Genomic DNA, 27,258 nt, shown 5'->3' with positions numbered 1-27,258 from the left:
CTGGGTCACCAGGGCCTTAGACACCCTCATCCCTATTGTACGCTGTAAAGTGGGGACTGGTAAATCCAGCCCTTGGTATGATGACTCGCTGCGGGCATTGAAGGTCTCCTGTAGGCGTGCAGAGCGGGCTTGGCGCAAATTCTACGACAGCGGGAAGAAAATCTTGTACCTGTCTATGGTGAAATTGTATCACCGGGCAGTGTGCAGAACCCGCGCCGCCTTCTATGCCGCACAATTCAGGATGAGTTCTAAGCCGTCTAAGGATATCTTCAAGGTGCTGAAAGATCTCACTACTAAAAAGGTTACGACGAGCCACCAGAGCTCTGATGAGCACTGTGAAAAACTAGCTGGTTTCTTCCTGGAAAAGGTCAACGCCATTTATCGGGCCTTCCCGTTGGCGACTCCCTTGGCTAATCCACCTCTTAAGCCATTAACATCTGAGGGGTTGCATTCCTTTCCCACTTTAACACCGGAAAGTCTCGATAAATTGGCTCACCAAGTGAAGTCGGGGTCCCCTGAGGATCCGCTTTGCTCATCGGTGTTTAAAGACTTAGCTGTACATGACATCTCACCGTTATGCTCGTTGATCAATACGTCGCTCATTTCCGGCGTAGTCCCATTAAAGTGGAAACAAGCTGTGGTTCGTCCTATCCTTAAAAAACCTAATTTGGATGGCAGCAAGCCTGAGAGTTATCGACCAATCTCGCTCTTACCATGGCCTGCTAAGGTGACTGAGGCGCATGTCAACGCGGTCCTCTCGGAACATCTACTTCATGCTGACGTCCTCGATGCGACGCAGAATGGATTTTAGGGCCGGTCACAGCACGGAGACGGCTTTGCTGTATATGGTGGAACATCTTCGCTCCGTGCTCGATGCGGGTCAAACGGCGGCGCTGGTGCTATTAGATCTGAGCGCCGCCTTTGACACCGTATCGCACCCGATCCTTCTGCAGCGCTTAGAGGAAGTCGGTGTCACCGGCATCGCTCTCCAGTGGTTCCGGTCTTTTTTAGCCAATCGGGCCTTTAGCGTGACCGTCCCGCCGTACCAGTCCAAATACCATCCTTTGGATCTGGGGGTTCCTCAAGGCTCCTCGCTGAGTCCTACGTTGTTCAATCTTTACGTAAGGCCGCTAGCTGAGGTTGACAGGCAATGGGGTATGACAATGGTGTCATACGCCGATGACACCCAGCTAGCGGTTACGATCAGCGGGGATGCCGATGTTGATGCCCCCAGGTTCCAGCAAGGACTGCGGGCGGTCGCCGGCTGGATGACGTCCAACTGTCTCCAGTTGAACGCTAGTAAGACCGAGGTCATGATTTTTGGCAAACAACCGGAACGCTGGGGAGAGAGATGGTGGCCTGGGGATTTGGGTCCGATTCCCATCCCAGTTGCAGAGCTTAAAAACCTCGGGGTCTGGCTGGACCCGTCCCTTACGTTTGCTTGCCATACCAAGCGTACGGCGGCCTGCTGTTTTGGTATTCTGCGCGGGCTCCGTCCAGTGCTCAAGTTCTTTGACGCCTCCACGAGGCAGCTCATGATCCAAGCCACTGTCATCTCTAGGCTGGATTATGCGAGCTCCCTGTTGGTAGGTTTGAACCAGGCTGAGATTGGACGTCTGCAACGGATCCAGAACGCTGCAGCAAGATCGGTGGTAGGATTACCTAGATCTTGCCCCACTTCCAGTACTCTGCGCTCATTGCACTGGCTTCCGGTGGCCCAGCGGATCCAGTTTAAGGTCCTCTGTGTCGCATACAAGATTCTGAAGGGGTCTCCAGCTGTGATTCTGTCGACACTTTTGGCCCATTACATTCCAGCCCGAGCTTTAAGATCTGCTGATCTAGAACTGGCTGTTGTCCCGCGCTTTAAACGGAGTAGAGCTGGCGGGCGCTCCTTTAAAGTTCGGGCAGCGGTGCTCTGGAACTCCCTTCCCCCGGCGATTCGTGCCCTTGGGGATCCGCTCTCTTTTCGCCGAGCGGTGAAAACTTTTTTATTTCCTTAGTTTAATTGGGCTGGATTTCTGTTTCGTTGTGTTGTGCAGCTGCCTTGTCTGGCGCCAGGACGCTCCTTGGCTGGAGCATCTGTGCGCCCAATAAAAACGCATAACATAACATAACTCCCTATGCATTCTGCACTCCCTATGCATTCTGCAATCCCTATGCATTCTGCACTCCCTATGCACTCTGCACTCCCTATGCACTCTGCACTCCCTATGCACTCTGCACTCCCTATGCACTCTGCACTCCCTATGCACTCTGCACTCTTCACTCCCTATGCACTGTGCACTCCCTATGCACTATGCACTTCCTATGCACTCTGCACTCCCTATGCACTCTGCACTATGCACTCCCTATGCACTCTGCACTCCCTATGCACTCTGCACTCCCAATGCACTCTGCACTCTGCGCTCCCTATGCACTCTGCACTCTGCGCTCCCTATGCACTCTGCACTCCCTATGCACTCTGCACTCTCTATGCACTCTGCAATTCCTATGCACTCTGCACTCCCTATGCACTCTGCACTCCCTATGCACTCCCTATGCACTCTGCAACCCCTATGCACTCTGCACTCCCTATGCACTCTGCACTCTGCACTCCCTATGCACTCTGCACTTCCTATGCACTCTGCACTCCCTATGCACTCTGCACTCCCTATGCACTCTGCACTCCCTATGCACTCGGCACTCCCTATGCACTCCGCACTCTGCACTCCCTATGCACTCTGCACTCCCTATGCACTCTGCACTCCCTATGCACTCTGTACTCTTCACTCTCTATGCACACTGCACTCCCTATGCACTCTGCACTATGCACTCCCTATGCACTCTGCACTATGCACTCCCTATGCACTCTGCACTATGCACTCCCTATGCACTCAGCACTCCCTATGCACTCTGCACTCCCTATGCACTCTGCACTCCCTATGCACTCTGCACTCTGCACTCCCTATGCACTCTTCACTCTGCACTCCCTATGCACTCTGCACTCCCTATGCACTCTGCACTCCCTATGCACTCTGCACTCCCTATGCACTCTGCACTCCCTATGCACTCTGCACTATGCACTCCCTATGCACTCTGCACTCCCTATGCACTCTGCACTCCCTATGCTCTCTGCACTCCCTATGCGCTCTGCACTCCATATGCGCTCTGCACTCTGCACTCCCTATGCAAGCAGCCGCTGCCTGGCACTGAAGCCTGATCTGTGCTGATGTAATCTGCAGGGCTGCTCTGTGTCTTCATCCTTCTTGTGTCTGCAAGCAGCCGCTGCCTGGCACTGAAGCCTGATCTGTGCTGATGTAATCTGCAGGGCTGCTCTGTCTCATCATCTTCTTGGGTATGCAAGCAGCCGCTGCCTGGCACTGAAGCCTGATCTGTGCTGATCTAATCTGCAGGGCTGCTCTGTGTCTTCATCCTTCTTGCGTCTGCAAGCAGCCGCTGCCTGGCACTGAAGCCTGATCTGTGCTGATGTAATATGCAGGGCTGCTCTGTGTCTTCATCCTTCTTGGGTCTGCAAGCAGCCGCTCCCTGGCACTGAAGCCTGATCTGTGCTGATCTAATCTGCAGGGCTGCTCTATGTCTTCATCCTTCTTGGGTCTGCAAGTTTACTACCCCTGACAAGGCGACAGAAAGGTTTTTTGGCAATGAACACAATTTATAGATTAGGTCCCTGTGTTTACATTTCTCAGCTGCAGCCGCACAACCGTACTTCTTTGGCATTGTAATGCGAACTACAAAAGGGCCCGTAGTTTAAAGAAAAGTGTAGGCTCAGTGCTGAATGTGAACCTGAAATGTAAAGTGGTACGATTTCGTAATTATGTTTATGGACCTGCAGAAGGGGGATGGGTGTAATTACTGCAGACTGATGTGGCGTGTAAGTATGCGGAAATGAATGGAAGTGAGTGAATGTGTGCGGGCTGCTGGCAACGTACAGAAGGAGATAGGGTTGTCGTTGCAAGATAGAAATAGCATTACGATGATAGATACGAAAGAAATGTAAATGTTAATGTGGCAATTCCTACATTAACATCGATATTCCTTTAAGGGCAGAGGTGTATTGTAATTGCATTTATATAGCGCTTACTACCCCTGACAAGGAGACAGAATTTTTTTTTGGTAATGAACACAATTTATGGATTAGGTCCCTGTGTTTACATTTCTCAGCTGCAGCCGCACAACCATACTTCTTTGCATAAGATGGAACTTGAAGGGCGCATTCTCATTGCTGTAGATACAATAGAAATGTAAATCTTAATGTGACAATTCCTACATTAACATCTACATTCCTTTTAGGGCCGAAATGTATTGTAATTGCATTTATCTAGCGCTTACTACCCCTGACAATGCGACAAAACACTTTTTTGGCAATGAACACAATTTATGGATTAGGTCCCTGTGTTTAGTTTCTCAGCTGCAGGCGCACAACCGTACTTCTTTGCATAAGATGGAAGCAGAAGGGCGCATTCTCATTGCTAGACCCTACAATGGTCTGCAGTTGTAAGATGGAAGAAGGGGTGACAGGGAGAGGGCAAAACGCCTTTGCTTACCTGTGATAGAACTGTGTGTAAGATTCAAGGAGGCATCAATAAACTATCACGCATTGGAGAGACACAGTAAAGTAAAGTATGATCAGCACGGGCAGACGAACATTACACACTGCAGACGAACGCGCGCCTGATACATGCAATGCAATGCTGAATGGTGAACGCACTCCCACCATCTGGATTGCATTTGGAGGAGCACCCTGACAGCTCCTAATTAAAATTAATGGACTGCCGTGCGCGTAACCACACAGAAAATGCCAACAATGGCGGACGACAATTATATATAGCCTATCGCGTCAAGGCTACTAAAAAGACAGCACAGCGAAGACGAATCACTATGCAGATGCCATAAAAAAAGCTCGCGCACTAAGGAATGTTTCTGGCCCGAGCCCTAAAGAAACCTTTTTTTTTTTCTTTTTTCTTTAACAATAGGAGCTCGGAGCTCCGCCCCACTTCGTGGTGACGTAGGCCGAGCCCTAAAAAGGCACATTTCCCTCCCTTCACCTTCCATCCCTCCATTCACCATATTGTATTGTATCTTTCAGGGTCTTGAAGTTGTGATGGTGCCTGTTAGTCGTTATCCGGGGTGGTTGAAGCACCAGTCTCTGGTAAATGTAGTAGGTGCAAATATTTAGGGCAAGTAAGTTTGCGGAATTCAGGTGTGAGTAGTAACAAGAAAGGCTGCCACATGTCCCCAAAGGCCAAGCCCTTTCCTATGGTTGTTTTTTTAACAAAATAAAAGAGAACTGTGTTTGTAAAATTAAAAAAACATAGGCACATGGGTCCCAATAGATCCCACCCACTTTGACTTCTGTTTACATGCAGACGTCCGTTCCGGTTGAGGAAGTGGCAAGGAGGAGGCCCATATTCAGATGCAGAGCCATGAAGGTCTGGACCACTGGATCGCCAAAGTAATGGCCCTAGAGGACGAAGAAAGGAACAAGATACATGGATACCATCAAAGAAATGGCCCAGATGAATAAGTACTATATGTGAGCTAATTTATTTAATTTACAAATGGACAGAGACAGCTTCTTCAGAGAGATGCCTGTGGAAAGGAGTGAGATTCATTTATTTTCTTATTTAAATAGCCATTATGACCGTTAGTGTGGTAGGGGCAGTGGCTCCATGAGGTACCACTGCACCATATTTATGTCTATTTTACTATGAAAAAGGAGAAATGTGGGCCCATACTTATCATTATAGCCCACATCACCCTTGTTGTTCAGGGAGCTGGATCCAAACAACAAGGACAAGATGTGGGACTTTTATCCCTTTTTTAGCACCAAGGGATAGACAGCCTGCTTGGTTCTTCGGCCTAGGACGGATAGCCCTGTGGAGTGGGCAGAGGATACAGGGCCTTATGTATTATTGGATCTGAATGTACAGTGGCAGTGAGGCCCAGTGGAGTGAGCGGCTAACTAAACTCCAATGATGGCTCTGTCACTATCCTTTCTTGCGCTCATTAAGGCTCATTGCTTCCTGGTTGTGGCAGTGTTGATTTAGGCCTAAGAGCAGTGATCCAAGTGAAGAGAGGAGACACCATAGCCTGGACACAGATAAATCATGGAGATTAGGTGGGGCAAGATGAGGGACAATGTTTTCAAAGAAGGAAAGGCAGAGACCGCCCACTTTGCTTGGTAGTAGATATTATTAGAGAAGCTGGTGCAGTGGCAATGGGCTTCACTGGTGTGAGCCGCCCGCTCCACTGCATCAGTTATGACTGACTTACTTCACAAAAGGTGCATGGGAGCTAATTTTCTTTGCCAGCGTTAGAGTTGAAGGCAATCTTGCAACACGTCAGGGCAGGCAACAAAATGTGGGAGTTCATTTTTAAGTCGAAGCCTACCAGACAGTGCAGCTGTCTGGTTTGCTGACAACATATTGGGTATATTCGGAATGCTTTCCTTGGAATGTATTCTGTCCATTGCTTACCATGAGCTTTGTGTTTTTAACTCACATGTGCTTGCTTTCTTTTTGCTGGTTTTATTTGTTTTAGGCTATCTAGCTTGAGTTAATCTCTGCTTAGCCCATATCCTGTTTACGGTATCCTCCCACCAGTGCTCGATTTCTCTAAACAGGAATTTAAATCTTGTTCTTATCTTGTCCCTTCTGCTGTGCATTCAAAGACAGAGGTCAAATGTTAGGCTCTGTCTTCCAAGGAACTCAGCCTTAGAGCCCAATGTAGCAGGCTCTACTGGCCATTGAAGGCAGGAGCGCCTCGTATCGGGGAAAAGAGGTGGAGCGGGGGAGGGGTGGAGGGGATAGGGTGTGACAGAGACAGGTGTAACAAATACAGTATGAAGTTCCTGAGGGAAAGAGCAGGTGGAGGCTAGATCAGTCAGGGGAGGATAATGAACCCCAACATGAGAAGAAATCTCAGATCAGGAGGAAGGAATTCCTCCTATGCAGAAAAAGACCCTCACACACCCAACAAGCGGGTGTCCTGCTTCATCATCGGGCCTGCTCCTACTCAGGTCGGAGGTGCAAAACCCGATCAGGCGCCCTGGAAAGGGCTTACTTGGTGGAGATCTTTTTTCAAGCCGTTGGGTGCAGTGCGTGTGAGGGCCCTTGGTATAAGAGTGGGTGTAGGTGATGATTAAGTGTTGTGTGGACTAAAACAGGGAACAGTGGTCCACTCAGAACTATTTTCTGGTTAAAAATTGAAAGACACACCCTCCCACTTTAAGGTTTGTGGGGACGTGTGCTGTCGAAAAAGGTCGACATGTTTCTTGCCTTAAATCTAGTGATGGCAATGCTTCAGGACCAATAAATAAAAAATGATCTGCCTACACTTTTTGGTGGTGGTCATGGCCTCATTTAGGTTAATGTGGGACCACCTATACAGCACCCTAAAAAGTGGCACTAGTAGATCTAGCTCGACCCAACTAGAGTTGAGAGCACGTGGCACCAGTACTGAAGGAGGCAGACACATAATGGTAGTGTCGGTTTCACCAATTCAGGATCAAGTGTATCCAACCCCAGCGCTCCTTCCAGTCTGGGACGCTCAGAGACAGACAGAATTTGTTTTTAAACTTACCTGTTGCCCTCCAGCATCGCACTCTTCTGATCCTCTTCACTGCAGGCAGGCACAGGCTCCTAGCCTATCCTGTGGCCAATCCTGAAGCTGCTCCCATGTAAGAGCAGCTTCAGGATTGGCCTGAGGACCGATGATTTGGGCTCCAGGACAGACTGTGAGTCTGTGCCTGCCTTCTCTCCAACCTACCAATGCAGTTGAGTTGGAAAGAGCTGCACTATTCATGTTGGTTTGGGCGGCGTGAGACAGCCAGTCAAACTTACATGTGTAGTGAAGGCAGTGCAAAACTCTCCCCCTCCAACCTGTCACCACCTGGGCCTGCCTCCAAGCCTCGGCACAAGCTAAATAAAATGGTAATGAAATGGGCTTGAAACCTGTTCTAGTTTTGTTTTATTTTCACATTGTTTGAAGTGCTGGCGAGTTGGTGGGTGATGCTCCTCCACATTGCGGAGGAGCCACCGCTGAATAAAGGCCTGCTCCAGTGTTAAAGGGTCAAGTTGAAGGCCTTTAACAAGGGAGCAGGCCTTTAATTGCCGGTAGAGCAGCTACAGAGGGCTCTAAGGCTATTAGAACACTCCGTCCCTGGAGGGCAGAGTGTTCTAATTAGTAAAAACAAAGGCCTTTTGGAGCCCGAGGAGTTTTAAATCCCCTAAGGCCTTGAGAGGCCATTGTTCACAGCAACAGATGTGAAATGAAAAAAAAACATTGGAATGTTGCTTTCCAGGCTTCTACCGGCCATTAGACGCCTGGAGCACTCTATTGTCATCAATGGAGCGCTCAACAGTCCAATGTTCTAATTTTCTTTCTCTGATCTTAAAGTGAAAGGATTTATGTGACAATCATGCTGGCTTCTGTGGGTTGCTGGATGGAAGGCTGTACGATGTCATTTTTTTGTAGCACAAAACAAAATGTAAATGTCTGTAAGAGAAGAGGGGGCAACATGGCTGCCGTTTAGTTTGCGGTCGCCGTGGCTCCTGATTACGGAGGAGAAATTATGCGGACTCAGAAGTGAATAGCCCATGGTTCGGAAAAGCGGTTCGGAAAAGCGGATGTTTTTTCGTCCTCTAAGGAAGTTTTCGGAGTGTGTGACAAACTTTTGAAAGAGCGTGAAAGCGAGGCAGTCTCTCACCGGGTTGGTCTCCCGATCCATACGGGGAGCAGCGTAGTGGAGCACCGCGCTTGTGTCCGCCATTGTGCGGTCAGCTTGTTTTTCTTCCGGGGGCACTTTGCAGCTCCTACCCCTGTTCCTGGCTTGGGGCAGGGGGCTTGTAGCCGGAAGAGTGGCGCAGTGAGGGAGCTGGAGGAAACAAGGCAACAGACGTGCTGGTGTGAGATTGAAGCTCTGGGTCCTCCAGACGCACTGCAGGTTCCCATGATCCTGGACCCCTGCTGGGCACGAGCAGCGCGGGGGCTCTGCAGGGGCCGAAAGGACTGGAAACAGAGGCACACACAAACCGAGGCTGAGGAAGGTAGATGTAAAATTGAATACCAGGGTAAAAGGCAACCCTTTGAAGCAGGTCAGTGAGGGGCACAGGGTGAATGTCGGCAGGCACCGGCCAAAATAGCCACAAGAGTTGAAGGGGATATTACTGATGTGAAAGAGGTTCCAGCAGCCCATTTCCAGCCCAGCTGCAGCCTCTACCCTCACGTTCCCGCCCCCTGCCTGGACACTTGAAACACTTGAAAACTTGAAAACTTGAAAACTTCTTGCGGCCCCTGCTCCGTGGGAGCCGCTCGGTGAAGTCTGTTGCCGCATTGGTGGGTGTGCTTTGGTGAAGGACTGCGAGGACCAGCAGCCCATTTCCAGCCCAGCTGCGGCCTCTTCCCTCACGTTCCCACCCCCTGCCTGGACACTTGAAAACTTCTCGCGGCCCCCGCTCCGCGGGAGCCGCTCGGTGAAGTCTGTTGCCGCATTGGTGGGTGTGCTTTGGTGAAGGACTGCGAGGACCAGCAGCCCATTTCCAGCCCAGCTGCGGCCTCTTCTCTCACGTTCCAGCCCCCTTCCTGGACACTTGAAAATTTTTCGCGCCCCCCACTCCGCGGAAGCCGCTTGGTGAAGTCTGTTGCCGCATTGGTGGGTGTGCTTTGGTGAAGGACTACGAGGGCCAGCAGCCCATTTCCAGCCCAGCTGCGGCTTCTTCCCTCACGTTCCCGCCCCCTGCCTGGACGGATATCATTGACTCCATTGACCCGCGTCATGGGACGCGCGCGGGCGAGCGCCGGGCAAAGCCCGGGCCAAGGGCGGGCCCGTTTTAGCCCGTTTAAGACTGGGAGAGACCGGACCGGGCCACCCCTCTTTCATGTGCTGCATTGATACACGGACAGTTACAGGTACTTAAACATTAAGGTTTCACCTGGGACTATTCTCAGAAGCATGGTGGGTCGGGAAACAAGGAGCAAATCAACTCTGTCTCTACAGTAGGTACAATGGAAACATTTATTGTTAGAGCTAATTCCCTTTTATCCCATGAAATTACCATATTGGAAAGGCGGCTATCTCAGGAATTAACAACTGTTAAGAGATCATCACTGGGCGGTTTCGCGAATGCTAAAACACCCGAGAGGCATTTGGACACAACCATAAACGAACTCCCGGGGCCTGGTGACTGCCTAATAGTAAATGAGCCTCCTACAGGGGATAATGTTAAACTGTGTAATGATATTAATCCATCGGATCTGCCGGAGAGTAACTTGCTACTTAATGTTCCTGTTAATCGACCAAATGGTAGTCAAGGAAGCTTAAATAACACGCTACCATGTGGGAACCGGGAGGGGGCGGTACCAAAAAGGAAACGGATGGTACAAAAACCTGACGGGAGAAAGGCAAAACTAGCTAAGCAATCGAGTTGCCTGTTTCCTAAAGGTAGGCCCGCTGTGGACAAAGATGAGGACATCGCTCCCTTAATGGAGGGGTCGCCCTCTTCCATCCAAGGGGACCGGAACATTAACAACTTGGCACCGTCGGGCACTGATCTGACAATTGAAAACCTGAGTTCTCTATTTAAGATCCTTCTCAAACCCCTGGAAGCTAGACTCCTTAAGATTGAAGTAAGATTATCTAGCATTGAGAAGGCTACAGCTGGGGCTGCTGATAGCCTGGCCACGGTTAAAAAGAGGCTGGAAGGGGAAGAAAAGGAGACAAGCCGGGGGGGGGCAGTTAGCCAGCACCAACCCCATAGTTAGTTCACCGCAGGTTCAACCGTGCCTTCCTGGTGGGATTCCCTGCTCCTTGCCACTAGTTAATCCCCCATTGGTAGCTAAGAAGTCTGCTTTATTAGCAGAATATAAAGAGCAAGAGGGTAACATCAATGGGAAAAAATTAAGACCTGACTTGCCCACTGAAGCTAGCCCCCTTGTAGTTGTTCTAGCGGGAGTTCCTGTACTAGAGGCGGGGGTTAGAGAACCTTTTATATCACTCAAAAATAAGGTTGTCAGTTGGTTGAATAAGAATAGGCCACTCCCCCCCAAATCTCGAGTGAGATTTGGATGGTAAGAAGGCTCCCTTGGGTAGGCAACACTACCAAAACGGTGAAGGGCGATTGCGTGCTAACGAATTTTAGGGATCCTAGAAAAAAATTCTCGCATATTTGTGCATGGCGGAACCGTGAATCAGATACTACCATCCAGTCCCTCCCATTGTCCTTTTTTTATCCACCATCCCTATTGGGTGAAAATTGGGGGATAGAAGAGAGATGGGTAAGAGTGGAACCTAGATGGGGGAACAGGGGGAACCTGGCCGGGGCGCGCTCCATGCATGTGCCCGACACCTTCTGCAATTACAACCGCTATAGCTGCCTTGACGGGGTGGATTGACTACATTCTAAGCATGCAGGGGCTGGTGAATGTGTGGAAATGGAGGGTAGCAGTGGCATGCTCCCAAAGTCTAGCGGGGAGCTAGTCTGCGCTCAAGCGGAACAATTACTAGGTAGCGGCCTGGTAGTGAGCAATAATCCGGGGCAACCGGCATGGCCATCCCCTGTTTCTAATGACCAGCTTAGTATGGTTGATGACATAAACCGTGTATCCTTTAAGCAGGGTACACAGGATCTGCTGAAGTCTAACCTTACGGGTCCCATAGTCCCCATGGGGGGTGCCGATAATTACATAAATTCAGGCTCCCTACTTATACTGTCCTGGAACTTGGCAGGGTTGGTTAACAAGTTGGATTGTCCAGAGTGGGGATCGTTTATTGATAGAAACAACGCTTGTTGTGCTGGTTATGCTTCTTTTTTTGTTCCGGCACGTTGGGGGGGGGGGTAAGGGACGCCCGTCAGGGGCCCTTGTAGTCTGGGTGGGTGTACACCTGGGCTGCAAGGCCAAACACCTGAACACACTATCAGAGGATGTCCAGTGTGTTCTTCTGGAGTGGCCCAATGCATCCAGGCTTGCACTGGTTAATGTGTACTCCAGACCAGTGAACATCTCCGGTGAATCAAGAATAAAGAACCATCGAGGAATTGTCTCTATTTTTGAGTTCATTACCTAGTGGTACTCCTTTCATGGTCGGAGGTGATTTAAATTGTCATTACCCGCCTTTACCAGGTTTGACCCATGGGTTAGACACAGATGAAGACGATTAATGGGCAATACCACCAACGGCGGCTCCATCTCCCAGGGCATGGACGCCACTGGCCATTCAAATCATGGCTCTAACTCTCAAACACTCAATTAGAGCCTGTAATAGACGCGTTCAATCAGATATACCCCCAAAATGTACATTTAATAAGAAAGGGCAGGAGTCGCGCCTGGATTATATACTGGTTGAAACTCGGTCCTGGCCAAAGGTGATTGATTTTAAGGTCATATAAAGAAGCGACAGTGACCATAACGCATTAATCTTGGAAATATCTTCTCCTGGTATTGTTATAGAGAAGACTAGTGGTAACGACCTGCCAGACCCGAGATTGGTTTTATCCAACGATAGACATAGAGTTAAGTGGACTTACTTATTGTCACATCCAAAGAAGGTTTCCGAGCTTTATGCCCGAATTATCCCCACTTTTGAAGAAGTTAGTGTGTAGTGTAGTTCCTATTTTCCCAATAGGCTCTGCGCATTGGAATAGTACCTACAGCAGTAAAGGCCTAGGCCAGACGTTAACTAGGTCTACTACTGTCGATACTAGACTTAATTTTTGGGTTTGCCAGCTAAGCTCAGAGTTCGCTAGAAACTTTCTCGAATGTTCAAGGAAGGATTAACTTCCCTGATTAGACAAGAAGGGATTTAGTTTCTGACAACCATAGAACATGACAACTTTGCTCTCCCCTAATCAAGAGTCAATCTCGAGAGTCGTGTGAGCACAAGGCAATTATTTTACTCAGTCAGTACGTGCATTCTTAGTCTCATCAGAATGTAGAGAAAAGGAAGAGACGGGCGTGTTCAATAAAAAGGTGTTATTTATTGATCAGTCTCTTTTCTCATACATGAGAAATGGATCGATATTATTGCAATATTTATAGTTAAGTAAAGTGCATACATTAGAAGCAATAGTATAAAATAATACTGTAAAAACATTGATATGGTTTCTGAGCCATATGATGTTTAAAATGATTAAAATATATTTACATACACATATACATTTGACTAAACGTACTCAACTGGTGTTTCTAAATACGCCTACCCCGTGTACCTGACCTAAGTCTAATGCGTGGGCGGGAATAGAAAGTTACAGTTTAAGTTAAGTTTGTTTTTGCCAAGTGAATAACTAAAGAATTCTCTGTGAGGGGTTATTCAGTTCTGTACCTGGAATTTAGGATGAATGAGGAATGGTATCTCTTTCTCTGCTCTCGATATTCCAGGCTGCCTGCGAGGGCTGCCCGAAAGCACCGGTGCTGGGTCTCTCGGCTTGAGATAGCAGCGCGTCTCTCAGCGCGTCAGGAAGGCGGGGCTGCGCCAGCGGGGTCTGCTTCTGCTCTCGGCTTCGGCAAGTATGGCTGCTCCGTCTTGTCACCACGCGTGTGTTTGCATAGGGCAAGGTCGGCAATATTTATACCTTAAAGGTGCCGAGATTGACGTAAGGATGGACATAGGTACGTCAATAAAGATGTCATATGACTTGCTCGTTAGCACATTCTTTTGCAAAAGTTCTCTGTGAAATCAAAACAATGGCCGCACGGATTGTCCAGGTTGTCATAGGTTTGATTTGTTATGAGAACGTCGTATGCCTTATCAGGGGCTGGAGGAATGTCGCTTGTCTAATTAGATCTCAAGCGTTATGACCTAATCAGATAACACGTTCCTGTGCCGTAGTGTGACTGCGTCAGATAACGGTATCTGCATCATGGGGGTTTTCTTGCCTCATGGGCTGACTGTTAGTTAACTTGATAGTTAGTTTAACCAGAATAGGGTCAGGAATAGGGGGACTGATTCAGAACCTATAGAAATACACGACACCCACTCCACGCTAACTATGGTCATATCTACTAATCTATGCATAGTATAACATAGTACAACATACTATAGAGTATAGTGTATACCTTACCACCCCAAAATACATAAATGCATTTCGAAATTTTCAAATATACTGAAAAATTGCAGTCATATATATTGTATGCACTTAAGCTATGAATTAAATGCAAAAGTAAACACGCATTTTTATGCATTATTGCTTATTGGTATATGAGAAATACACATGAAATGGCTCTTAATATGGCTATACAGAAAGGAAGTTCGAGACCATTTCATCACATAATAAAATATTTGTGAACATCCCAGCGGGCAGCTAAAGTCTATATAAAGTATCTAAAAATAGAAATCTTAGTTCTCTAGGAATAGTTTCTTACTTTAAGCAGAAGATCAGTGTCCCGGGAAAAATATAGGAAGAAAAATATTTTAGGGGCTTGCTGAAAAAATTGCTGTCCGTGAACTGGATTGTAATTGTTCATGTGACTTTATTTTTAAAGTTGAAGGCCGAATTCAGGGAACGCCGTGTGCGAGTTTACTCAAAAGTCTCTATTTCTGTTCCGGAGAGAACATCATATCATTCAGGCTTTCGAAAAAACTGTCAACAGCTTCATGGGAAAGTTCCACTAAGTCGGAAATAGGTGTAACCATGCATTCGTGCGCATGATTGTCTCCATTGACATTCTGATTCGCATTGCTGACAGAAGGTCGTACCTGTTCGATGCTGCTTTCATCTTGAACTTCACTACTCTTCAATCGTAGTGGTGAAGATTCCAGGAATGCCGTCATCAGGATTGGCAGCCTTTGAGGGCAGCACAAAGCGTGAACCTTGGTAGGAACCAACAGTGTATCTGCATCCACTGGCGCATCCGATTGTAGCGTCAGACAGGTGTCTAACACGCATTCTTCTCCGCATAGCAGACACCTTAGTACAGGTAAAACACACCTTTGCCACATTGGTCGAAATGATAGAAACCAAGTCATGTTCAGGTCTCTAAGCCGGGAGAGTCCCAGGATTTTTGATATCCGGTCCCGGTATCCAATGGCTAGGATCGTATCTTCCATTGTCGCGAGAGTTTGATCTGTGACATGGGTTGCCATAACGAAAAATAAGGACTAGGAATAGAATTCCTGCAATTAGTCCCAGGATCAGGGGAAGTCTGCCAAAAATCGAATGGACGAAATCTGGAAAAATACCCAGTATGGCTTTGAATGGTGTTAATGCCATCGAAAATACTGTCTTAAATACCTTTGAGACCCCAGTGGTATCAGAAATATTTAAGATTTCGCTCAGGATTTCCGCGAAATGTACGGGGGAATTAGTTGATAATAATGTATGTATCTCTGCAGTCGTCCTTGCGACTTGTAGATCATATGTTTCTTTTGATGACGTGAGCCTTGTAGGCGTCTGAAGAAGCACTGTTTTCATTCTGCTTAAAGTGTCTATTCGAATAGAAGTAATTTTCAAACTGGGCCATGCCCTTGCCTCCCTGTCTGGAAAGGAGCTGGGGAATAAAGAACGTCCACAGCACTTGACCTTCGCCGTTGTAGTTACTAGATAAGGAGTCCCGGGCATAAGACTGCAACATCTGCGGTCTACAATAAGAATGTAACTCCCATTATAGAGTCTTTGAAAGAATGGTTCTATTTCAGTTGCAGGTGCGCCTTGCTGGTGACATGAAAGGTTGTATGAATTCCCTTCACAGGCTCCATGCAAACTAATTCCGTTACACAGAAGCGTGCCGCTTAGTGACATAGCACAATTGTTGCCACTAAGAAACACTTTCTGTCCTTTATTACTGACACATGCATGTGAATAGGGCAGGTTCCAAGTTGTTTTAAGGTACCCCTTTCCCAATTTCTCGTACATGCCAGCCTGTATATATTTTTGGCAAACCTGAAGGTTGAGATTGGAATATTTATGATTCCGTGGATTATCCATTCACTGACAGGTCGTTCTGACATTGTCATTGGTAATCTTTCTAGTTTTTCAATGCTCAAGATTGTATAATCAGCACCCTTTTGCGCCATACCGATTTGTCTATCAGTAAGGTTAAAGATTTGGAATAGTGACGTTGTGTTGATTAAACGCCAAGGCACATAGCCTGAACGCAGATTTTGTAACGTCCAGCCAAGCTGTACAATAGAACGCAATTGTGACTGACCATGTTGTAATAACAGTAAGTCTTGCGATAATATATCGATTGCTGAAGACACAATGCTGTCCAATGAAAAAATTCTGGAGGACAGAGTCATTAACCCATTGTCCACTACAGATAGTGATTTTTCCAAATTGATACGGTCAATTTCCCGTATTCTTTCTGCTGTTTCAATTTGAGTAACCTTCCAGGCCTCATTGTATGCTGCATATACAGAGGCTGCTATGAAACGCTTTTGACGCTGTTTGCGTGGTCCCAGTATGAAATCACGCAAGTCAGCACCATCAGTAAGTAAAGTTAGGTGTTGCTTAATTTCAGGCAGTGTGGAAGTCTGTAGCCATTGAAGGCATAATTTGCCCACACTGTAGGTTGTTATTATCCCTGGGTGATGTCTTTGGGGATATCTAGGGTCTGGCCTGGTCATTTTGAAACCCTGTGTTTTATTCAGGAATCTATCTTGACAGTTATTTGTATCTGTGGGCCAGATCAACCATTGTTTCCAATCAGGATGTGTTCTGTTTTGGTTAAGTATATGGTTTACGTCTATCTCTTCATCTGTATCAGAGCTATTGCTAAACATTGTTGGCTTTGGAATAGACGGTTTAATTAAATCTTTGATTTTGGCTAAGCCAAGACAGGTGGTTTGTTGAACAGTGTCATTTAAAAATATCATTTGTTCTGGGATCATGCAGGCTCTAAACAAAGCTTCTAAACCCTGTACTTGCCATTCTTTTGTACCCCAAACACTTTTCAAATCAACATTTTTGTCCCAATAATCAAATCCAAAAGTATTCATTTGTTCAAAGAATGAGTCTGAATATATCAATTTTGTGTTGGTTATCATGGTTTTCATCCCTGTCTTGTTTGACAATTTAAAATAAAATGTTTCAGCATTACTTGTGTTAAAACCTGAAAAATATGAATATTTGTCATAAACAGTTCTAGAGCTTCCTTTTGGAGGTGTAGCACAATGTTCCCATTGATTATAATTTAAAACATTTCTAGGTTGTGCCGATTTATGCAAAAAATGGTTACCATAATGGTTATAGCAATACATACTATCATAATTTGTAGAACCTTGCAAATAATCATGTTTTGTAAATTTAGCAGACATTACTAAATCAGACATCATATTGTTAATGCTTTCGAAGTCCCAATCATCAGTAAATGAGTTTGGTTTTGCAAAGTCACTCAAAGAGATCTTGATTTGGTGTGGATATTTCAGGATTTCGACCGGACCATAAATTTCATAGTCAGTGTTGTCCCAGGCTACCCCACCAGGTATCGGATTGGCTGTGAAGTTGGCTGAAGAAAGTTCTGGAGAGAGTTCTCTTTTCTCGACGTGTGAAGATGTGTGTGGTTTGAGGACCAAGTTGATGTTCTGACTTGCTGTGTCCATTTTAGCATATTTTCCCTCAATGAAGCGTCCCAAAGTAAATACCATGATGAGCCAAAGTATGAGGATAAATGCACCAAAACCCACCCAAAATTCAATCCATGGAGAAATCAGATATGTTTCTTTCAGTTGTTTCAAAAGTTCCTTCGCTTTGTCTTTAAAGGATTTTGATGATGGCTGTGTCTTTGATTCACTGAAGCCGTCAGAGGAATCATCGAAGTTGATGAAGTAACCAGATGCAGTTCTGTCAATTGTTCCAATTGGTTCAGGATTTTTGTTTTTTGCATTTTCACTTGGTACTTCAGTATAGATTGGTGTGTCTCTGCTAAATGTCTTTATTTGGGTTTTCAGAGGTCTGAGTTCTATTGCATTGTTGCATAGTCCTTGTTGTTCTTCTGTAGGCGTTTCGAATGTGATGAGCCTCTTTGTTAGGACCTCTGTACTGGTAGCAAACCTTGGTGTTCTGCTACTTATTGGGAGTCCACTTGGCCTACTGTTTGTTATCGGCCACATGTTGTGGTTTTACCAGGTCGATGGATACAACTCGGTTCTCCTTTTTACCAGCAAGTGGCGGTAGTACAACTGATCTTGTCCCGTTGACAGACAAGACAGGAACTGCTTTTCTGTAAGAAGGCCCAAATTCCTTCTTTACCGCGATCTTCTCCCTGACTAGATCCCCGACTTTTGGAATCCAGACAGGTCTTGCTGGGACAGGTGGTGATTCTTCAGTGGTCGTTGGCTGTTGTTTCAACTGTATGTTGCTCAGGTCTTTTCTTGTTTTGTTTAAGTCCTGCAAAATAGCCAAACGGTCTTTGACATCAAAGGTTTTTTCTATTACCACTGAAGTCTGACTATCAAGGTCAGAGATCAACATCCTAGTTCCGAATAATAATTCGTACGGACTGAATCCCTTCAGAGAATTTCTTGGCAAGTTATTTAGACTACGTTGGACACTTATTAGATGTTTGACCCACCCAGCTCCCGAACCTAATATCCTTTCTATTATAGATTGCTTTCTGCCTTGGTTTTTTCTTTACACCATCCCGTACCCTCAGGAAGGAAGTGAGAAGATTCCCGCTGGGCTGTGCTCATTTGGCCATGTTTCTCCCCCAGGCTGGATTGCCTGAGTGAAAACAATGGTCGAACGTAGCATGCTCTTAGCGTATATGACTCGCAAATCTTGTATAATAGTCCGGACGTCAGCCGAGTGCTGGTGATCTACATTATAAGTGGAAACTAGCCTGTATATGTTAATCGCAAGCCATTCTTTTTGCTGGTAATATTATCTGCCTTGATACGACGAGGTATTAAACTGCTTCTCTCCCCACTGCGATCTCTGTTGCAGTTTGGGCAGTTTTTTACAAACATGGTGTAGTGCAGGCTCATGCCTGGCCACCAGTACCGTGATTGTAATTCTTCCAGAGAATCTTTTAATTTAAGGTGTCTGAGACCCTCGCCCATGTGTGCGTCTGCGATTAACAAGTTTCTCCTGTCCATGTTTGGAATCACTCTATCCCCCACTCCAGGGATTCGAGCAAAAGGGACGGAGTTTGCATCGATTATGTATGTATAATTGAGTGGATAGTTGATCGGTAACGCTGAGCAGTCGCCTTTTGATGACGTTTTCACCGCCAGGATTGTTTCACCGTCAATGTATTTTAATGTACGCTTTTTTCGATCTACGGGAGCCGGTTTAGTGGCTGCCGCTGCGGCTGTTTCAGCCAATGAATTCCCCACAACGTGAACGCCATCACGCTGATGACTCAGTGAGTGTGTCACGTGAGTCTTTGGTAGTTCTTTTTTCAAAAGAGCTACTTGTTCCCAGAGCAGTTTCTGCTTTATTGGTGCATCTGTGTCATCTTTGTAACCGTTCTGAATCCATGTCTGCAAATCCTTGTTATATGCTTTGACGCAGTAATATGAATCTGACACTATAAGTGTCGGGAATTCGCGATCCGCATTATCTAGCGCCATTTTCAAAGCTATTATTTCAGTTTGTTTTTCTGAATTAGTTTCTACTGAGTGTGATTTTGTTAATAGAGGTCTTAGTTTACCTCCGCGCCACACTTCTTTTGTAATCTCACATGTGGGGTTGTATGCTTGTTCTCCCCAAACGGAGGGTTGAGCATGTCCGTCTGTATAGATTACACAGGCGTAATGTCGTAGAGGCAGAATGTCGATTGGCAGAGGATACGTCTTTTCATATTTTAGATTTTTTAATTCTTCTAGTTCTGGATCAAAGAAGTAGTATACTTTGTCCATTGTGATTGAAATCACCCATTGTATCCATTCCGGATTCAATGTTGTTGTTGGTAAATTACACGGTGCTGTTAGTGCCTCAAAGGCTGATTCTGCTGTTCTGACTGTGATATGTCTACCGTCAGCTATGTCTTTTTCTCTAGCTATTGCGGTTTGAACTGCACGAATGATTTTTTCTGTATTACTGAATTTCTGTTCAGCTTCTGTGTACATGTGTGATTTGAATGCAATTGGTACCTTTTCTCCCTCATTAGAGGTTAGGTATGTGAATCCGCATCTCCCTGGGATGACTCGGATCACAAGATTGCGTGTGTTATCACGGGTTTCTAATTTTGTTTTAATTAGCATGTCTGTTTGTAAGGATCTCAAAATTTCTGTGTGTGTTTGAGTCCAACTGGATCTTTTAAAGTCTGGTTTAATTAGATCATAAAGGGGTTTGACCCTTTCTGCGTAATTTGCAATGTATGTTCTTCCGAAATTTAGGAAACCTAGAATCGACTGTAGGTTTTTTAGTGTTTTAGGAGCTTGGATTACGGCACATTTCTCTAGGAAATTGTCTGCCAGGCTTTTGCCTTCACTTGATAACTCATATCCTAAGAATAGGACTGTCAGATGGGCAATTCTGGACTTTTTGAAGTTGAATTTGTAACCCTCTGCAGCGAACCCAAGTATTATGGTGTTCACTCTTTTCAAGTGAGTCTCCAAGTCATCATCTGTTAAGTAAATGTCATCGACATAAGATAATGCTTCATCATCATATAGTTGTAGTAATTCTGTTACTCTCGCTGAGAATACCCCCGGGCTGTTCTTGTACCCCTGGGCTAACCGACAGAATTGTTTTTGAGTGCCATTTACTGAGAATGCAGTTAAAGATCTGCTCTCTGGTGCTATGTTTTGACAAAAGAATCCATTGGAGATGTCCAGGGTTGTTTTCTATTTTTTGCGCACTATGTTATTCATTAGTGCAGCACTGTGTGAGTTTTGCACTGCAAAGGTTTTGCAACATGTGTTAAGGTGTCGGTAATCCAAAACTAGACGATATGAATTGTCTGGTTTGGAGACCGGAAACAAAGGATTGTTCATTTGTGAGGTGCAAGTTTCAATCACCCCCTGGTATTCTAGCTGATCTAGTATTTCATTTACTTGTTTTTTAGCTTCTTGCTTAATTGGGTACTGCCTTTGTGCAGTTGGTTGTGATTTTAACTGGATTTTGTGAGGAGGAGAATCCTCATCCCATCCTACATGATTTTTATATAAAGCAGGTGCTAAGGCCACTGCCCACTTTCTAGCAAGTGTGTATTTTTTATGAATCGGTATTTGATTCGAGAAGGCAGGCATAATTACTTCTTCGCCATGAGGGCACTCCCTGACAAACTCTGGTGGCCAGTCTTTTTCAGCTAGAAGGATGTCATAACCCTTTGAGAGGTTATCCCAAAATAGTCCCCTTATTTTCCTAGTCTTATCTCCCTCTATATGTAATGTTATCTCGTATATCTTGTGGGGCTTGCTAACTCTGGTGTCTGCAGTTTCCACTTGAAGGTATTCATTCGTGTCCACTGTCTCCAGATGATTCATAAGGACTTTGCGAGCTATGCTCACCTCTGCTGCGCTGTCTAGCATTGTCTGAGCCCACTCTCCGTTTTTCAGTTGTGTCCTCAGTATTCTCGGCATTTTTAACTACCTTGATACTGGCTACCTTCTTTTTTGGAAATTGTAATTTCTTTTTTTGCTGAGCAGATTCCTTGTCTTTGGACTTGGCGTGCTCTTCTGATCGTCCTCTTCTTTCCGATTTCTGCGAGGAATTCTGAAAAGATTGAGAGGGACGTGTATCAATGTCTTGATATCTATCAGGTTTTTTAATATTATCCCTATTTCTAAGGTTATATCTATTCCCAGAGGGGTCACTCTGCGGTGACCTCTGTCTTTGGTTTGGAGATTTCTCTCTTCGCCTCGGAGACCTTCCTCTGGACTGGAATTTCTTTTCTTTAGGATTGGATTGTTTGTTTCCATCCCAGTTCTTTTTTGGTGAATTATTATTATTAAAAAATATTTTTTCTGGACTTGTAGTCAGTTGCGGTTTTACTGGTATTCCACCTAGACTATCTCTGCCTAGTTCTTCATAGGATTTTTCTATGATTCTGGCTATTTCAGCTGGTTGGTCTGCTATATCTGTCTCTTTTAACCTCTGGCGGATCGCCACGTTTGCTGCTTCACCTTTTATGTTGGCTAATAATATAGCCGAGACCTGCTTGAAGTCTTTTAGTAATTTCATACCAAGGGTTAAAGCAGGTTCTGGACCGTATTCATCTTGAATTTGTTTTAGCACATCTGGTATTACCGAAATGGATGGAACACCGTGCGTTTTTGTATAGATGGAAGCAAAGACTGTACCCCAAGTGTCACAGTCCTCAATGTGTGGTGCGATTCCCATTGGGAGACATATAGTCAGAATCCTGTGTTTTTCCAGCGGGGTGGTGTCAGGAAACACCGCCTCTATTTGGGTGATTTTCTGTGCCAACCAGAATGGTATTTGTTCCCGTTTAGCTGGAACTTTACCTAGGCAGGATTGGATGTTCTGTGGTGTAATTTGATTTGTGTTCCCCTGGTGAGGGGTCAGCTGTGGAAGTTTAATCGCTGGCTGAATTGTTGAAGTCCGCATTACATACTGAACTAATTGTCTATGAATTTTTAGTAGTTGTTTTAGCTGTATTAACAGCTCTGCTGCAGGCATTCTATCGATGTCTGGATGCGGTGTGTATCCGGCTAAGACCGGCCACGTTGCTCCTGGTCTTCCTAAAGGACCGAGCCTTGTAATGTGATTGTTATGTTTTAGGGCGCCATCAAATAAGAACAAATGCTCTTGGAATTTGAGTGGTACTTCCACCTCCTCGAAAGGAGTGTACGTTTCAGGAGGTTCCTCTACTTTGTAATAGTGGAAGTACTTTGTTACAGCATTTGCTGCTGGAAAATGTATCCATGAATAGTATACCTCTGTCTGCCGATATTCGTGTGCCTCAATTACGAATATGACTGTGCCACCTCTAGGTGTCAGTCCATTTTCTATAAGTTTTAAGGTTATAGATCTCCTTTTAATGACCGGAATGAGTATTATATCCGCGTCTGCTGCTTGCATGGTAGCATCAGCATCTGCGAGTTCAGTTGCTAATCTAACTGCCTCTCTTTCATCTTCACTCTCTGCCATTTTACAGACAGGATGGTATTATGTTTGTTTGCAGATCAGGTTTCTTTATGGAACAAAGATTAGATGTACAATATTTTGGAACTGTTTATCCTTCAACGTTGACTATACCAAGAACCATACATAGGAGTTCCCTCCTGCGAGGTTTTGGAGGATATAACCTTTCACCCACTCCAGACGTCTTTGGAGTATTTGGGAAAAGGGGTCTGAGTGAGAAAGCACGACTGAGTTACTCTAAATGTCTTACGTTAGTTTTATCGCCCTTTCCAAACGCGTTGGGCGCCATGTAGTGTAGTTCCTATTTTCCCAATAGGCTCTGCGCATTGGAATAGTACCTACAGCAGTAAAGGCCTAGGCCAGACGTTAACTAGGTCTACTACTGTCGATACTAGACTTAATTTTTGGGTTTGCCAGCTAAGCTCAGAGTTCGCTAGAAACTTTCTCGAATGTTCAAGGAAGGATTAACTTCCCTGATTAGACAAGAAGGGATTTAGTTTCTGACAACCATAGAACATGACAACTTTGCTCTCCCCTAATCAAGAGTCAATCTCGAGAGTCGTGTGAGCACAAGGCAATTATTTTACTCAGTCAGTACGTGCATTCTTAGTCTCATCAGAATGTAGAGAAAAGGAAGAGACGGGCGTGTTCAATAAAAAGGTGTTATTTATTGATCAGTCTCTTTTCTCATACATGAGAAATGGATCGATATTATTGCAATACTTATAGTTAAGTAAAGTGCATACATTAGAAGCAATAGTATAAAATAATACTGTAAAAACATTGATATGGTTTCTGAGCCATATGATGTTTAAAATGATTAAAATATATTTACATACACATATACATTTGACTAAACGTACTCAACTGGTGTTTCTAAATACGCCTACCCCGTGTACCTGACCTAAGTCTAATGCGTGGGCGGGAATAGAAAGTTACAGTTTAAGTTAAGTTTGTTTTTGCCAAGTGAATAACTAAAGAATTCTCTGTGAGGGGTTATTCAGTTCTGTACCTGGAATTTAGGATGAATGAGGAATGGTATCTCTTTCTCTGCTCTCGATATTCCAGGCTGCCTGCGAGGGCTGCCCGAAAGCGCCGGTGCTGGGTCTCTCGGCTTGAGATAGCAGCGCGTCTCTCAGCGCGTCAGGAAGGCGGGGCTGCGCCAGCGGGGTCTGCTTCTGCTCTCGGCTTCGGCAAGTATGGCTGCTCCGTCTTGTCACCACGCGTGTGTTTGCATAGGGCAAGGTCGGCAATATTTATACCTTAAAGGTGCCGAGATTGACGTAAGGATGGACATAGGTACGTCAATAAAGATGTCATACGACTTGCTCGTTAGCACATTCTTTTGCAAAAGTTCTCTGTGAAATCAAAACAATGGCCGCACGGATTGTCCAGGTTGTCATAGGTTTGATTTGTTATGAGAACGTCGTATGCCTTATCAGGGGCTGGAGGAATGTCGCTTGTCTAATTAGATCTCAAGCGTTATGACCTAATCAGATAACACGTTCCTGTGCCGTAGTGTGACTGCGTCAGATAACGGTATCTGCATCATGGGGGTTTTCTTGCCTCATGGGCTGACTGTTAGTTAACTTGATAGTTAGTTTAACCAGAATAGGGTCAGGAATAGGGGGACTGATTCAGAACCTATAGAAATACACGACAAGTGAATTAATATTTGATTCACATTCTCCTGATACGTATGATAGGCTTGGAATTTTACATGGTCAACTAACTAATGAGTTGGAAGATGTGTTCAATCCTAGGATCACGAAGAAACTGTCCAAGGGAAAAAGAGCTTCATGGTATAATGCCGCTTGTAGAAAGGTGAAGGCCGATCTAGTATCCGCCCTAAAAAAGAATAAAGATAGAGCGGTGATACAGGCCATGAGAACTGACTACAAGAGCCAAGTCCAACTCGCGAAGGAGGAGTGGGATCGCGATAATTGGACACACTTAACTGATGCTCTTGCAGTAAGAGACTCGCGTAGATTTTGGTCTATTGTAAAAACTGGGTCTGATGAGCCGCTGACGGACGCTGAGGCTAACATAGCAGCTAGTGTCTGGGAGGATCACTTCCGGACTTTGTATGCTGGTGATAATTAAGCATGGGCGCAAAATCCGTTCCGCTCGCGGATTTTGCGGATTTTTGGCAAATTCGCAATCCGCGAATTCCCGCGAATTTGCCGAAAATCCACAAATCCGCGAGCGGAACGGACCCGGGGGGCAAAAGTTCAAGCTTCAAGCTTGTAACTATTCTAAAATAGTTACTAAGTTAGCTTCAACAGGAAGCACTAATAGAAGCAGGTGCTCGAGTTTAACTGAATTCGAGCACCTGCTTTATTTTATCTATTAGTGCTTCCTGATGAAGCTAACTTAGTAACTATTTTAGAATGGCGCTGGCAGCTTGCCGGCGCCATTCTAAAATAAAACAGGAGAGGGGCAGAGGGCAGAAGGGCACAACAACAAGTGGGGCAGAGGGCAGAATGGCACAACAACGAGTGGGGCAGAGAGCAGAAGGGCACAACAACAAGTAGGGCAGAGGGCAGAATGGCACAACTACGAGTGGGGCAGAGGGCAGAATGGCACAACAACGAGTGGGGCAGAGGGCAGAAGGGCACAACAACAAGTGGGGCAGAGGGCAGAATGGCACAACAACGAGTGGGGCAGAGGGCAGAAGGGCACAACAACAAGTGGGGCAGAGGGAAGAATGGCACAACAACGAGTGGGGCAGAGGGCAGAAGGGCACAACAACGAGTGGTGCAGAGGGCAGAATGGCACAAAAACGAGTGGGGCAGAGGGCAGAAGGGCACAAAAACGAGTGGGGCAGAGGGCAGAATGGCACAAAAACGAGTGGGGCAGAGGGCAGAAGGGCACAACAACGAGCGGTCTTGCACAAAAAAAAACCGCGAACACGCAAAGCGCCCAGCGAACACGCAAACCGCCCCGCAAACATGCAAAAATTAAAAAATCCGCAAATTCGCATGAATTCGAGAATTTTGCGGATTGCGAATTCGCAAATCCACAAATTCGCGGATTGCGAATTCGCAAAATTCGCCCATACTTTGTGATAATGCCGATTCGGAAGGGGGGCTGTTGTTGAATTCTATCCCGCAAACTAATGGGGACGATTTTACCATGAAGGAGGTCTGTGCTGCAATTCACAAACTGGCAGCAGGGAAAGCACCGGGGCTGGACAGACTCCCGGGCGACCTCTTTAAGCACGAACCCACAATATGGGCTCCGTATTTGTTGGTAATTTACAACGCGATCCAGACGGGCATGTCGGTACCAGGTACTTGGCTGGGCGCAGAGATTGTCCCTATTTTTAAGAAGGGTTCACCTCCGCTCCCAGCCAACTACAGGCCTATTAGCCTGATCGACGTGCCCCAAAAGATCTTTGGGAGGCTGATCCTTGATCGCCCTTAAGAGTGGATGGATGAGAATTCCATATTGAGTGATTACCAGGCGGGGTTCAGAAATAACATATCTACAGTTGATCAAATCTTTCGCCTGTCCCTGCTGTTTTGGAAAACGGTCAGAATCGAAGGGGGGAGTTTATATACGGTTTTTGTGGACCTACGTGCGGCCGTCAACTTGGTGCCAAGGGGCAAGTTATGGTCCGTGCTTGCGGAGATGGGGATTCCATCCCATCTCTTGAACATTCTAATACGGCTTCACCAGGAGAACTTCGCACGTGTAAGGTGTGGGAGAATGGATTATTGTCTGCCAAGTTCCCCATTGGCAGGGGGGTAAGACAGGGGTGAGTTTTAGCACCTACCCTGTTTTGCCTCTATGTCAACGGGGTAATTGATCACTTAAACGGGATAACCAACATCGATGCCCCAAAGCTTGCCGGCAGCAGGGTGCCTGCAATCATGTTTGCAGACGACACACTGCTGCTGTCGAAATCCCTAATGGGAATTCAATGGGTGTTGGACGGTTTTGAGGCATTTTGCAAGGACCTGGGGCTAGAAATTAACGCTCTTAAAACAAGATTTATGATTTGTAATGCCCCAGCAACCTCTCGTCCAAATCCGAGCATAGGTGATAACAGGTTGAAAAGGGTTCATATTTTTGTATACTTGGGGGTGACCTTAAATGAAAATATGACCTGGGCCCCCCATCAAATTAAATCCTGACTCAAACTGGCCCAATTATCAGGGGGCATTTTTAAGCTCCCCAATACTTCAACAATTACACCTGTCCGCCCACCGATTGAGATTTATAAAATACAGGCCAGGGGGCAGTAGTATATGGTGGTGAACTTTGA

The sequence above is a fragment of the Lissotriton helveticus genome, chromosome 2_2, assembly GCF_964261635.1.
Source record: "Lissotriton helveticus chromosome 2_2, aLisHel1.1, whole genome shotgun sequence".
NCBI classification, from domain to species: Eukaryota; Metazoa; Chordata; class Amphibia; order Caudata; family Salamandridae; genus Lissotriton; species Lissotriton helveticus.
This window is presented reverse-complemented; position numbering follows the sequence as displayed.